Source organism: Dama dama, chromosome 21, assembly GCF_033118175.1.
Source record: "Dama dama isolate Ldn47 chromosome 21, ASM3311817v1, whole genome shotgun sequence".
In the NCBI taxonomy this organism is placed as follows: Eukaryota; Metazoa; Chordata; class Mammalia; order Artiodactyla; family Cervidae; genus Dama; species Dama dama.
In genome coordinates, this window is record NC_083701.1 from 44,476,378 (window position 1) to 44,490,845 (window position 14,468).

Consider the following 14,468-nt stretch of genomic DNA (forward strand, 5'->3'; position numbering starts at 1 on the left):
TAGGCTCCCTCTACTCCTCCAGCCTGCTCCCTTCCAGGAGTGAAGGGACGGGAAGAAGGGAGGAGAGGAAGGCAGGCCAAAAAATCAACAAGGTGCAACATGTCTCATAGCCACGTCAGCCATGGCAGGGTCCTGTGATGCTGTTGACTAGTTTTAGCTTTATGGAGACAGAGCCAGCTTCTGTATCAGATGAGTCACTCGTAATCTTCCATCTTGGTTCCTGCCCACAGGCCTCAAATAATCAAACAAGGAACCATTCCAATAACAGTTGAAAATACCATTTAGAGCTTCCCTGGTGGCTCAGCGGGAAAGAATCTGCCTGCCAGTGCAGGAGACACGGGTTCGATCCCTGATCTGGGAAGGTTCCACATGTAGCAGAACAACTAAGCGGGTACACTACAACTATTAAGCCTGTGCTCTAGAGCTGGGGACCCACAACTACTGAGACCCCATGCCGAAACTTCTGAAGGCAGCGCACCCTAGAGCCTGTACTCCGCAACAAGAGACGCCACCACAGTGAGAAGCCTGTGCATCACAGCCAGAGAGTAGCTCCAGCTCTCTGCAATGAGAGAAAAGCCTGCACAGCAAGGAAGACCCAGCACAGACAAAAATAAATAAACACAATTATCTCTTTTTAAAAGAAGAAAATACCCTTTAATCTATAGAAGCTTACCATCAAATGATGGAAAACAGCTTGAATTAAGCAGAAACAGCAAAATATAATGGAGAACAGAAGTTTTGAATCTACAGTTCAAGCTCCTGCTTTAATTTTGAGCCTATTTCTTGCTAACTCTGCCACCTTGGACTGGTCACTGGTCCTCTCTTAGTGCTGCTTTCTTATTTTTTTCTAATTTTCTAATAGAAATATTACTTATATTTTAACTTATCTACCTGTCAGTTATTGGTCAAAGGTTAAATGATTAAATGATCTCATGATGCTCTCTTGATTTATTTTTTATTTATTTATTTTTTTCATTTATTTTTATTAGTTGGAGGCTAATTACTTTACAATATTGTAGTGGTTTTTGCCATACATTGACATGAATCAGCTATGGATTTACATGTATTCCCCATCCCGATCCCCCCTCCCACCTCCCTGTCTACCCAATCCATCTGAGTCTTCCCAGTGCACCAGGCCCGAGCACTTGTCTCATGCATCCAACCTGGGCTGGTGATCTGTTTCACCCTAGATAATATACATGTTTCAATGCTGTTCTCTCGAAACATCCCACCCTCGCCTTCTCCCACAGAGTCCAAAAGTCTGTTCTGTACATCTGTGTCTCTTTTTCTGTTTTGCATATAGGGTTATCATTACCATCTTTCTAAACTCTTTCTAAGCTCTCTTGATTTAAAAGAACTGTACAGGGTATTCCCTGGTGATCCAATGGTTAGGACTCTGCCATGACCTTACTTTACTGCCAAGGCCTGGGATCAATCCCTACTTGGGGAACTAAGATCCAGCAAGCTACTGTGTGGCCAAAAATAACAAACACACAAATAAATAAATAAGAATTTTTATAAAGAACTATACAAATCTTGGATGTGTCTTATGGGTTGTATGATAAAACAAGAGGTATGTTTAAAATGAGCGTGACAATATAGGTATGTGTGTGTGCATGCTCAGCTGTGTCCAACTCTTTGTGACATCATGGACTATAGCCCACCAGGCTCCTCTTTCCATAGTATTCGCCAGGCCATTCCCTTCTCCAGGGGATCTTCCTGACCCAGGGATCGAACCTGGGTCTCCTGCATTGCAGGCAGATTCTTTTCCCATCTGAGCCACCAGGGAAGCCACCACCACCAACACACATCCCCTCCTGCCCGCATCTGGGCCTCCAGTAGCCTTGTTTTTTCTGCCTGGAACCCACTTCCTTCTCATCTGTCTCTGAAAGGCCTGCTTATTTCTCAAAGCCCTTCACTTTTAGGAAGACTTTCCAGGTAGCCAGACCTTCATCAATCCCATTTCAATGTATCCTTCCTATGTGCTTGTCAACTAAAAATAGAGCCACAACCTAAAAGTTGAGAGTTATGTTTTATTCGGAGGAAACTTTTAGGACTTAAGCCCCTTAGGATGCATCTTAAGTAGACTTGAGAGAATTGCTCCAAGGAGGGAAGGGGAGGAGCCAGCTCAAACAGAAATTTTGTAACAAAGGACAGGTAGCCTGAACATCAAGAGATGTTAGTGAAAGGAAGCCAGATATCCCAAGTGAAGGAATTTAGAACTTTTCTATTTATGGGAAGATGCAAGAGTCTGGGCTCACTGAAATCATTCCTTTCACATGCATCTCAGTTATCTGGGACCAGTTTCCTACGTTTTCACACCCTGAGCTCCTCAGGCTCCCTGGAGGGAATGGCTGCCAGACCTGCAGATAGGCTTCTCCTTCTGTGTGCCCTGGAGGGCTGGAATGGCTGAAGACCATGGCATCCTTGTTTATTAATATGGCAGGATGCTCCATTTCTCAGGCTAACCTCCTAAAGACTTCATACCATGCTGCTGGGCTTAGTCGCTCAGTCTGCCAGGCTCCTTTGTCCGTGGGGATTCTCCAGACAAGAATACTAGAGTGGGTTGCCAGGCCCTCCTTCAGGGGATCTTCCCAATCAGGGAACAAACCCAGGTCTCTCGCATTGCAGGCAGATTCTTTTTTTTTTTTTGAATTGGAGGTTAATTACTTTACAATATTGTAGTGGTCTTTGCCAGACTGTCTTAATGCCTTCTGACATCCTTTGCCACTTCTTTTCTGTAATTTTTTAAAGCATGTGTAACAGTGTAGGCCAAGCTCTGCTTAAGAGACGAGGCAATAAACTCCCAGAAGGCAGGGAAGACACCTGGGCGTCCACTTGCAGCAGGCTTCCCTCCACCCCTCCCTGATGTGACTGCCATGGATGCTGGGAGGTTTTCTGCTGTAAATATCCAGTTCATTCCTTTAAATAGGTGGTAACTGTAGCATGAACAGTCTTTGAAACCATAAAATCTCTCCATTCAGCGGCCTAGACATCCGTGTCCACACAGCACCTGTTACAATCATTCTAAAGTAATACATCAGTGAATTTGATGACAGAGGTGCCGATGTTTGTGGAGAGCTTACTGCTTGCCAGGCATTGTTCTTACATATATATCCCTATTTACTACTCAAAACACTCCTAAAAAATGAATACTGTTACAGCTTCTCTACTATAGCAATGAAAGAAGTGAGACCCAGAGAAATGGAAGGACACAGAGCAAGACAGCAAAGATTCAGATGCAAAGAGTTCAGCCTCAGAACCACAGCTGCACTCTGCTCTATTGCTTTTCATCTAAAATCATTACTTTGGCCACTAAAACTGATCTTTATTCTATGCAACTCAGGAGATGCAGCAGACTCGAGTTTCATCTGAGTCGGGAAGATCCCCTGGAGGAGGAAATGGCAACCCACTCCATTATTCTTGCCTGAAAAATCCCATGGACAGAGGAGCCTGGTGGGCTACAGTCCATGGGGTCACAAAGAGTAGGACGTGATTGAGCAACTGAGCCCACGCGTGTGCACACACACGCAGGCATGCACGCACTCACACACCCCTAGACCTTATCTTACTTGAGTTGAAAGGAAAAGCCACAAAAACCCCCTCTTCTATACTTCCCACTGTGCCTGCCCCTTGGGACTTCTGCTTTTGTGTTCCTTTCATCTCCCCAGCATCTAACAACCACTGAAGAAGCAGTAGGGCTTCCTTCAAATGTAAACTGTGGTAAGTACCAGGTTGTTTGGAGCCCAGGGAGCTACTGAATCAGTCACTGTTCCCTGCTCTGGCTAACAAATATCTCTTTGAGATCCTCCAATGACTCAATCACACAGCCCACACCTGCCAAACAGAATCAGCCGCCCTGAGATCTGAGCTGAGCTGCCAGGACACAGTGTCAGAGGTCAAGCCCATTTATAGACTCGGTCAGGACAGTGATGCACTAGTGAAGAGAAAACAAGCTTCATTTATGTAATATTGAAAATTCAGGATGGGTAACCTAGACGAGAACCCAGGAAACATAAATATTGGAACATGACAAATGATGATACAACAATATTATTACTAACCAAGGTACAAACATCTCTTTAAAACAGAGCCGCAAAATGTTTCATCATATTCCAAATTGGTTTCCCTCCTGGAGTCACAGGCTATGAACCTTCTAAAACTGAATGCAAAATTCATGCGTTTTTTTTTTTGCCTGGAAGACCAACAGCTCTCATGAATTTGAAAGCCCCAGCCATGAGGCTTTTCCTGCCAAGAAGGCCTTCTCCTGCTGCACAGTGAGTAGGGTTGGATCCACTGAGTCATGATGTCTGTTGTTGTTGTTGTTGTTTAGTCGCTAAGTCATGTCTGACTCTTTGCAACCTGACAGACTCCAGCACATCAGGCTTTCCTGTCCTTCACCATCTCCCTGAGTTTGCTCAAACTCACATCCCTTGAGTCGGTGATGCCATCCAACCATCGTATCCTCGGTCCCCTCCTTCTCCTTTTGCCCTCAATCTTTCCCAGCATCAGGGTCTTTTCCAATGAGTCATTTCTTCAAATCAGGTGGCCAAAGTATTGGAGCTTCAGCTTCAGCATCAGTTCTTCCAATGAATATTCAGGGTTGATTTCCTTTAACATTGGCTGATTTGATCTTGCTGTCCAAGGGACTTTCAAGAGTCTTCTCCAGCATCACAATTCGAAAGCATCAATTCTTTGGTGCTCAGCCTTCTTTGTGGTCCAACTCTCACATCCATACATGACTACTGGAAAAACCATAGCTTTGACTAGACAGACCTTTGTCGGCAAAGTGATGTGTCTGTCTAGGGCCAACTTTCAGTTCCACAGTTAATGCAAGTACCCGTGCCTCATGCATAGTTAGACCAAACAAATTGAAATGTCAGAGTCTGGTACAGAAAAAGGTTTATTGAAGGGCAATGCAAGGAGATAGGTGGCTCATGCCCTAAAAACCCCAGAGGTCTCTGAAGGGTTTCAGCAAAACACTTTTAAAAGCCAGGTGACAGAGAAGAAGAGGGGTCTATTGGGCCAGCTGGTGCGTGATTCTCTGATTGGCTGATGGTGAGGTAAGAGTGGTGTCACAGGGGTTAAAGTTATTAGTCCTTAGGCTCCATGAGGGCTGAGGCTATGTGCTCATGGTCATCAAAGAGTTAACATCTTCCATTTGGTTGGGGGTGGGGTGGGATTTCACATTTGCAAAACAACTCAGGAAACGTGCATCATATATTATTATCTGTTATCTAAGTATTTCAGAGAGGAGTTAAAACAGAGGATAATGGGGGAGGCCTCTTCTCTCCCGGTCTCACTCAGGTCTCAGGGGTCCTTTTGATGGGGAACACCACAGTTCAAAATCCTTTCTAATGTCCTAATTTACAAGAGCAAGTGTGCCTTTGCCTCTACTGGAACTCCTCCCAACATGTCTTTTAAGAGAAAAAAAAAATCATAACAGTTAATGTCCTTCTTGTGCATGTGCTCCTCCACTTCAGTCGTGTCTGACTCTGTGCAACCCTATGGATTGTAGCCTGCCAGCCTCCTCTGTCCATGGAGCTCTGCAGGCAAGAATACTGGCCTGGGTTGCCATGCCCTTCTTACCAGGACCCAAAAGGTAACCTTGACTGTTCTCAGGTTCTACTGACTACATAATTCTTATTGACTACCATGTGGTACCTACAGAAATATGAACCTTCGAAGGCCATTTCACTTCACATATAGGAGAAGGAGGAGGAGGAGAAGGAACTGTAGTGACACAATTTGTAAATGAAACGATTTTTCATTTATATATGTTGACATTCCTCCAGAGTCATATCCTATCCTCTCTCTCCTATTATTGTCTAAGCTATTCCCCATACACAGCTCTTTCTCTGCCACTCCCTTGTTCTGAATTCCTGCGTGTCTGAAATTTATTGTAGAATACTTTGGCACTGCATGTATATAATATGTTATATACACATTAGTCATGTTTATCTACCCTGTACATGTAGGCAGTTGGCTTAACCAGGACTCCCACTTAGCAGAAAGTGAATTAGCATTGCAACAGAAGGTCCACATTCCAGGAATTCAGCTCTGTCCATCTTTCAGCAATACCAAAGACTTCTTACTCTGCATAATGGTGGTAAAATGGGTTCTCATTGGTGAAATTGTGGGTATTTAATCAGGACATTGGCTAAAGCATGTATTCTCAGTGGGAGACACATGTTCCGCAAGTGGCAAAATTTATTTGGTGGGGGAAGGGTTAAAAAAAAAAGCCTGAAATATTGCAAGGGATTCATGTTCTTCCAAAGCACAACCTCACCTGAAAACATTTTATGCCACAGCATTTAATTTATCTCCTTAAATTAAGTTATATCGACTTAAAAATCTCTCCTTTGGGAGTAATAATGAAAAATATGTGGAGAAACAGCTGACTAAAATATTTTAACACTCTCTATAGACCTTCGTAGGAATACAAAATGTAGCCAATTCTTTGTCCTTTATTTTTAGGATCACTGAGCACCTTAAACACTGACCTTGTCATATGTGACCTTTATTATGCTGAGGTATAGTCCTTCTATGGGGACTCCTAGGTGGCACTGTGGTAAAGAATCCACCTGCCAATGTAGGAAATGCAAGAGAGGAGAGTTTGATCCCTGGGTAGGGAAGATCCCCTAGAGAAGGAAATGGCATCCCACTCTAGTATTCTTGCCTGGAAAATCCCATGGACAGAGGAGCCTGGCGGGTTACAGTCCATGGAGTCGCCTAGAGTTGGACATGAATGAAGCGAGCAAGTATGTACGTTCCTTTTATACCTAAGATACCAAGAGTTCTTATTATGAAAGAATGTTGAATTTTGTCAAACTTTTTTTGTGCATCTATTGAAATGATCATATAATTTTTATCTCTCTCACTCTGTTTATGCCCTGTATCATATTTATTGACTTGCATATGTTGAACAATCCTTCCAACCCAGGGATAAATCCCACCTAATCATGTTGAATCCTTTTAATGTGCTGTTGAATTTGGTCTACTAGTATTTTGTTGAGGATTTTTGCACCTGTATTCATCAGGGATATTGGCCAGTAATTTTATTTTCCTGTAATGTTGTCTGGCTTTGATTTCAGGGTAATGCTAGCCTCATAAAAAGAGTTTCAAAGTGCTCCTTTTGCTCCAAATTTTTGGATGAGCTTGAGAAGGACTAGTATTAATTTTTCTTTAAATATTTGGCAGAATTTACCTGTGAAACCATCTGGTCCTGGGCTGTTATCTGTTGGGAGATTTTTGATTACTGATTTAATATTCTTCCTGGTAACTGGTCTGTTCAGATTTTCCATTTTCCTAATTTTAGTCTTGATGGGTTGTGTTTCTACGATTTTTCATTTCTTCAAGTTTGTCCAGCTTGTTGGCATAAATTGTTCACAGTAGCCTCTTATGATCATTTGTATTTCTTTTGTATCAGTTGTTATACTCAAGAGTAAAAGGTTAAAAGTCTTTCCTCTAAGATCAGAAACAAGACAAGGATACCCACACTCATCACTTCTATCCGACTTAGTACCAAAAGTGCTAGCCACAGTTAGGCAACAAACATAAATAAAAGGCATTCAAACTGGAAAGGAAGAAGTATAAAATGATCTTTGCTTGCAGATGGCATGATATTATATACAGAAAACCCTAAAGACTCCACCAAATAGCTGTTGGGACTAATGGATAAATTCAGTAAAACTGAAAGATACAGAATAAGCACACAAAATCAGTGGCATTTTTATATACTAACAATGAACTCTCTGAAACAGAAGTTAAGAAGGAAATTGCTTTTACAACAGCATCAAAAACAACAAAATATCTAGAAGTAAAATATTTTCAGTATCAATGCCCTAAATTTGATCCCTGAATTATAATCTACCTCTGATGTTAAGAATACTTGTTTACCTGATGGAGGCATTGCTGCTACATCTTGTCACTGACCACTGCATGGTCTAGGCCTGTCCATCAATCTGGGCACATATGGTTTAAATCCCTCTCTTACTCCCTTGGCTTTAGCCCAGTCACATTTCTCATCTGGGACACCACACTTGCTCTTTGCTCTACCTGGAAGACTTTGACCCCTCATCCCGTCTCCTAGAATACACAATGTGCTCATTATCCCATCATCTGATCAGGAGTAACACATCCTGAGAAAACCACAATTCAAAGAGACACATGTACTCCAATGATCTCTGCAGCACTATTTACAATAGCCAGGACATGGAAGCAATCCAGATGTCCATCAACAGATGGATGGATAAAGAAGATATAGTACATATATACAACGGACTATTACTCAGCTATAAAAGGAATGAGTTTGAGTCCGTTCCAATGAGGTGGGTGAACCTAGGGCTATTATAAATAGTGAAGTAAGTCAGAAAGAGAAAAACAATTATCATATATTAATGCATATATATATATATATATATATGATATCTAGAAAAATGGTGCTGATGAAACTATTTGCAGGGAAGAAATGGTGACACAGACATAGAGAATGGACGTGTGGACACAATGGAGGAAGGAGAGGGTAGGACAAATTGAGAAAGCAACATTGAAATATATACTCTATCAAGTGTAAGTAAAATAGATAAGTAGTGGGAGGCTGCTATATAACACAGGGAGCCCAGCCTGGCATCTTGCAATGACCTGGAGGGGTGGGATGGGAATGGGTAGGCAGGCTCAAAAAGGAGGGAATATATATACATAAATATATGCTTCCCAGGTAGCACCAGTTGTAAAGAACATGCCTGCCAATGCAGGTAGACACAAAGAGATGTGGGTTCGATCTTTTGGTCTGGAAGATCCCCTGGAGGAGGGCAAGGCCATCCATTTCAGTATTATTGTCTGATGAATCCTATGGACAGAGGAGCCAGGCTGGCTATAGTCCATGGGGTTGCAAAGAGTCGATCATGACTGAAGCAACTTAGCATACATATGCATGCATATATATATATATACATATATATATATAATTATGATTCATTCACACTGTACAGCAGAAACCAGCATATGGTGAAGCAATGATTCCCCAATTAAAAAATAAATAAATAAAAGAAGTTGCTTCTTTAAAGAGCTTTTCCCTAAGAAACTCAGCTAATGTAGCCCATTTCTAGGCAAGCACCATTATGCTAACTTGTATTATGGACTTCAACCCTCTTATCACTTTCTGAAACTGGCTTATCACATTCAAAGAGTTTATTTCCCAGTTTCTTTCATTACTCTCTCTCCCCAACCTGACTGAAAGCTTTAGAAGTGTGGTTAACTATTCCTGTCTATATTGGGGGTACGGCACCTGGTACCCACTAGGTATTAAATACTTTTAACACTTATTTGTTGAATAAGTAAATGATAAAGTACTTTATTTATACTGAAACCTGTTAAATTAATAGTGTCCCTTCAGATGGATATTAAACAACTTAGTTTTCCTCTTAGCTTAACAGTCACTTAGAGATACCTCTTTAGACTAAGCCTTTTCTAGGTAAACTCTCATTTCAGGAAGCAATTCTCTCTTGCAGGATAGTTTCTCTAAAAATTATTACATCAAAATCTTTGTTTATAAAGGTTTGTTTTAGTTAAACGAGGGGACTTTCCCAGGCAGAAGCACCTAATTGACTACTAAGAAAATAGTTCTAAGGATTCTTATCTACCTTATTTTCATTTGCCAGGTGCAAGCAAAATGCATGGGGGGTTGGGAGAGGGGGAGAATCTTTGAATTGGCACTAGAGATGACCAAATTTCTTAAAGGATCTTAGAAGAGGAAACTGTGTAGGCATGCTGTATTTTCTAACATTCATCTGATAGGAAGATACACATATTTGTTCAGAAGGCTTCAGGTGAGTGGTTGTTTGGATGTACATCCGTGTTTAATTAGGGAACCCATTTCATGGGCCTGAGTAGACACTAGATGGTATCTAAGTTTCAGGAAACCCTGGGTGAAGGAACTGGAAGTATTGGCAAACAGGTCTCTTCCTCTATGTCTCTTCCTCTAGCTGCAGGGGAACAACAGACACCATGTTTTGGTCTATTGAAATGCCTTTTTCTTTTCCCCCAACTTCCCCACTGAGAGTTACCATGAATTTGGCACCATCCTTGACAATAATTTCAAAGAGAAAATTGTGATGGGTGTCTCATGTGCAGAAAGGCTTGACTTATGTTTTTCTCTGTTTAAGAGGGTAGGGTATGCTATGCTATGTAACATAATTCAGTTCATCTATCAAGAATTTTTTTAAAAACTAGTTTGTTTTGCTGCACCAGGGCGTAGTTGCAGCATATGAGACCTTTTAGTTGCAGTAGGTGAACTCTTAGTTGTGGCACGTGGGATCTAGTTCCCTGGCCAGGGATCGAACCCAGGGCCCCTGCATTGGGAGTATGGAGACTTAGCCAGTGGACCACCAGGGAATTCCCTCTTTTAAGAATCTTTATCAAAGAATGTACAAAATTTTTCTCTGCTAGTATCTTTTCAACCTCATTCAGTCAGGGAAACCAGAATCTGCAATCAGGTGATGTGTTTCAGAAGGAAATACAGACATAAAGTGAAACTGCCTGAACTATGGAAGTTATTTTCTTAAATTGAGTAGGAGAAAGAGAATCCAGAAAAGGAGGCAAAAAGAAACTTGAGGGTAAGAAAAAATATAACTTTACAGTTCTATTCATGACAGTTATTGAGCATTCTAGCAAGTACTGCAAAAGTCTAAATTCCCTTGAAAATTAAGCATGAGCTTATACACTCTAAAAGAGGGGAATAGAAATGTGCTGCTATGCATTGAATTGTGCTCCCCCTTAAATTCATATCTTGAACTCCTAACCCTCAATGCAACTCTATTTGGAGATAGGGCTTCTAGGAGGGAAACAAGTTTAAACTAGGTCATAAAGGTGGAATCTATAGAACTGCTAACCTCATAAAAATAGGAAAAGAGACCTCTCTCCCTCTGAACACACACAGAGAAAAGGTCATGCTTGCACACTGCGAGATGCTGATCACCTGAAAGCCAGAAAAAAAAGGACTCATCGTAATCTCAAACTCAAACTCAAACTCAATATCAATCTCAAACTCACCTCAACCTAAATCTCAAGCTCTCAGTCTCCAAAATTGTGAGAAATAAATGTCTGCTGGTAAAGCCACCCAGTCTATGGTATTTTGATAGGGCAGCCCGAGCTGACTAAGACAAATTTCCCACCTAGCACTTCTCTTGGCGTGCCAGCAGAAGTTGCTGAGCCCTGAATCATAAATGAGGTAGCTTTCTTTATAGAGCTTGAAAGACCAGACTTCCCACTTAAAGTGCTCCCTCCAATGCTATGTGACATGTGTTACAGAGAGTAGTAGTCACTTCGTGTAGGTACTCCTTCTTGCCCTAAACACACACAAAGTGGTGAGATTAATATTAAGAATTTGTTGTTGTTTAGTTGCTCAGTCATGTCTGACTCTTTTGTGACCCCATGGACTGTAGCCCACCAGGCAGCTTCCCCTGTCCATGGGAGTCTCCAGACAAGAATACTGGAGTGGGTTGCCATTCCCTTCTCCAGGGGACCTTCCAGATCGAGGGATCAAACTCACATCTCTTGTGTCTCCTGCAATGGCAGGCAGATTCTTTACCACTAGTGCAACAACAGGATATCTATCCATAAATATGTGTCTTTATACAATCTTAGAAAACAATCATATAAAAACCATTGATAGTAGAAGTTTCTATAAATGGGCAGTGGAGGTCTGAAGCAAAATGGAAATTTACCCTCCATAGTATATGTATTAATACTATTTAAATTTTTACCATAGGCATTTAATAGAGCTTAAACTTAATTAAGTTAATAAAAATACTTTTCAATTTATGCTGTGATTTTCTTAGCTTAAGAAGGCTTTCTCTTGTGCACTATGCTTGGACCTATGACCCTCAGGTTGGCAGGGTGAAGGTCAGAGAATTTCCACCCCACAGAAGCTATAATGATCATGTCACTCTCACATTTAAACCCTCCAGTGCTTCCTATCAGTGTTTGGAGGAAGATTAGAATCAATTACACTTTGCAGCCTGACCACTGTCCACTCGCCTTTGCAGCCTCTTCCAGCCCAGGCAACATCTTGCTCTCTGCCATACCGGGCTTCCTCTAGTTCCTGGAAATCACACCTCACTTCCTCTTACCTCAAGGTCTGCTAACACATTGTTCTCCCTGTCCAAGGCCTATCTTCTCACTGCCAGTTAACATATATGAGATGTGGCTTACAATCACACTGGCCCAGTAGCTCCTATTGTTAAGTTATTTCTTTCCATGTACTTATAGATTTGAATATTTACATATTTGAGTGATTGATTCATGCCAGCTTTCAATGAAAGGGTTATTTTAACAAATGACTGACAATGTTGGAATCATACTACTACTGAGTGGGAAACCATAATAGCCCTTACTGACTCCTGGTCTAATACTTCCAGGTCTTTAAGAAATGGGTGACCTCCTCAAGCAGAAAGTGCTTCAGCTATATATAACCTTGCCTTTCTGAATGCTATTTTTTTAAACTTTTTATTTTGTATTAAAATATAGCCAATGAACAATGTTAATGACAGTTTCAGGTGGACAGCAGAGGGACTCAGCCACACATATGCAGGCATCCATTCTCCCCCAAATTCCTCTCCCATCCAGGCTGCTACATAACTTTGACCCGAGTTCCCTTGCACACTATTTTTAAAGCAAGTACATATCCATTTTCACACAGAGCCGGTAACACCTTAAAACATTAATGTGCTGTGCTTAGTCGCTTCAGTTGGGTCTGACTCTTTGCAACCCTGTGAACTGTAGCCCTATGGACTGTAACCAGGCTTCTCTGTCCATGGGATTCTCCAAGCAAGAATACTGGAGTTGATTGCCATGGTTGGGAAGATCCCCTGGAGGGGGGCATGACAATCCAGTCCAGTAATAAAATATTAATAGTTAAAAATAATGTTTTGTCTAGAACATTAATAATTAAAATTGTGTTTGTTAATGAAGAAATGGGCAAACATTAATAAAATAAAATCAATAGGCTAACTACATATTTCTCCTCTTTCTGTTCCATCTCTTACGAAACCATAAAAAAGATTTAGTAACAGTGAAACAACAAGGAATGAGTTCTTGTTCTTCTACTAATAACCTTTCCCATACACAGCCTCAGAACTTGTGTTTCCAGTTTCTATGTGTGGGAGCTTATGTGTAAGATGTTCTAGGTATTCAATCAGTTTCTAGAGAACCCACCAGTTTGTCTTGTCTCCCAAAGGACCAAATCAATCCCTGTCCTGAGTTTCAGGCATTTCTGTTATAACGATGATTATAAATGGCCTCCTATATCAGGGGCTTTGCTGCTGTGTTAAAGAGAGGAAGTGTTTTTCTCAAGGGGGTTCCCAATATTCAGACACCATTTCTTTAAGCCAAATACCAGTGGCTGAAATGGAAGCAGGGACAATCAAAAATGTGTGCAATGAAAATGTGTTCAACGTGGGACCAAACTCAGAACAGTTCAGGGAAGAGATGATGGCTATCTGATGAGGTGTCACCTACAATCAGTATGGCACATCTCTGATGACCAGAAACAGAAGGTTAAATTTACCAGATGCTCTGTTTCAGGTCACCCTTGGCCCCTGCCAGTGAAGAATCTGTCACGGGAAGATGGATGTGGTCTGTCTGCCAAGTGAGTGTTCAGACATCACCCTCACGGGTTCAGTTCTGAATCCCTGGGTCCCATCCAATCTAGACTGAGGATGGACTCTAGCCTCCAAGTGTTCAGTGCCTGCTGCTCACTGTAGTGGGTCCCATGGGAAGAGCCAGGGGCATCGGCCAGGCTGCTCCAGGAATATAACAAGTGACGTGACTGCAAGCTCAGAGTGCCTGTTTCCTGTCAGTGGGTGATTAATAAACAGCCCACGGTCGGTCCCGAAAGGCACAGTCAATACACTGTCTACTCTGCGACTCTATAAAAATGGGGCCCTGGCTTTTCTCAAGATGACAGCTAATTACACTTCCTCTCCTCCCTCCCCCAACAACACACACACATACCAACCACCACCACCACTTCTATTACCATTATCCATCAAATAGTTATAGGGAGGCCAGATGTGGAGTTATAAGTTTCAAGAAATATCATAAGAAAATATATGATTCCTGCTCCCAGAAGCTTAGAGTCGAGACTCACCTAGTGCTTCTATAAATGTCCCTAAGAGCATAACAATAATAGCTAGACTTAGTGAACAGTTACTGCATATTAAACAGTACGATGAGCACTTTACACGTTTTAGCCGATTTAATCCCTCTGAGGGTGGTATGATTTTTATCATCACTATACCAATAGAGAAACAAACAGAAATACAAATAGGTTAGTTAAAATCTGCCTGAGGTAATAGAGCCAGAGTGCAGGAGATCTGGGGTTCAAGTCTAGGAGTCAGTCTGGCTCAAAAGCCTGGTATCTTATATGTACTCCCTGCAAACAATCATAGCTATAATTTAGTAAACAT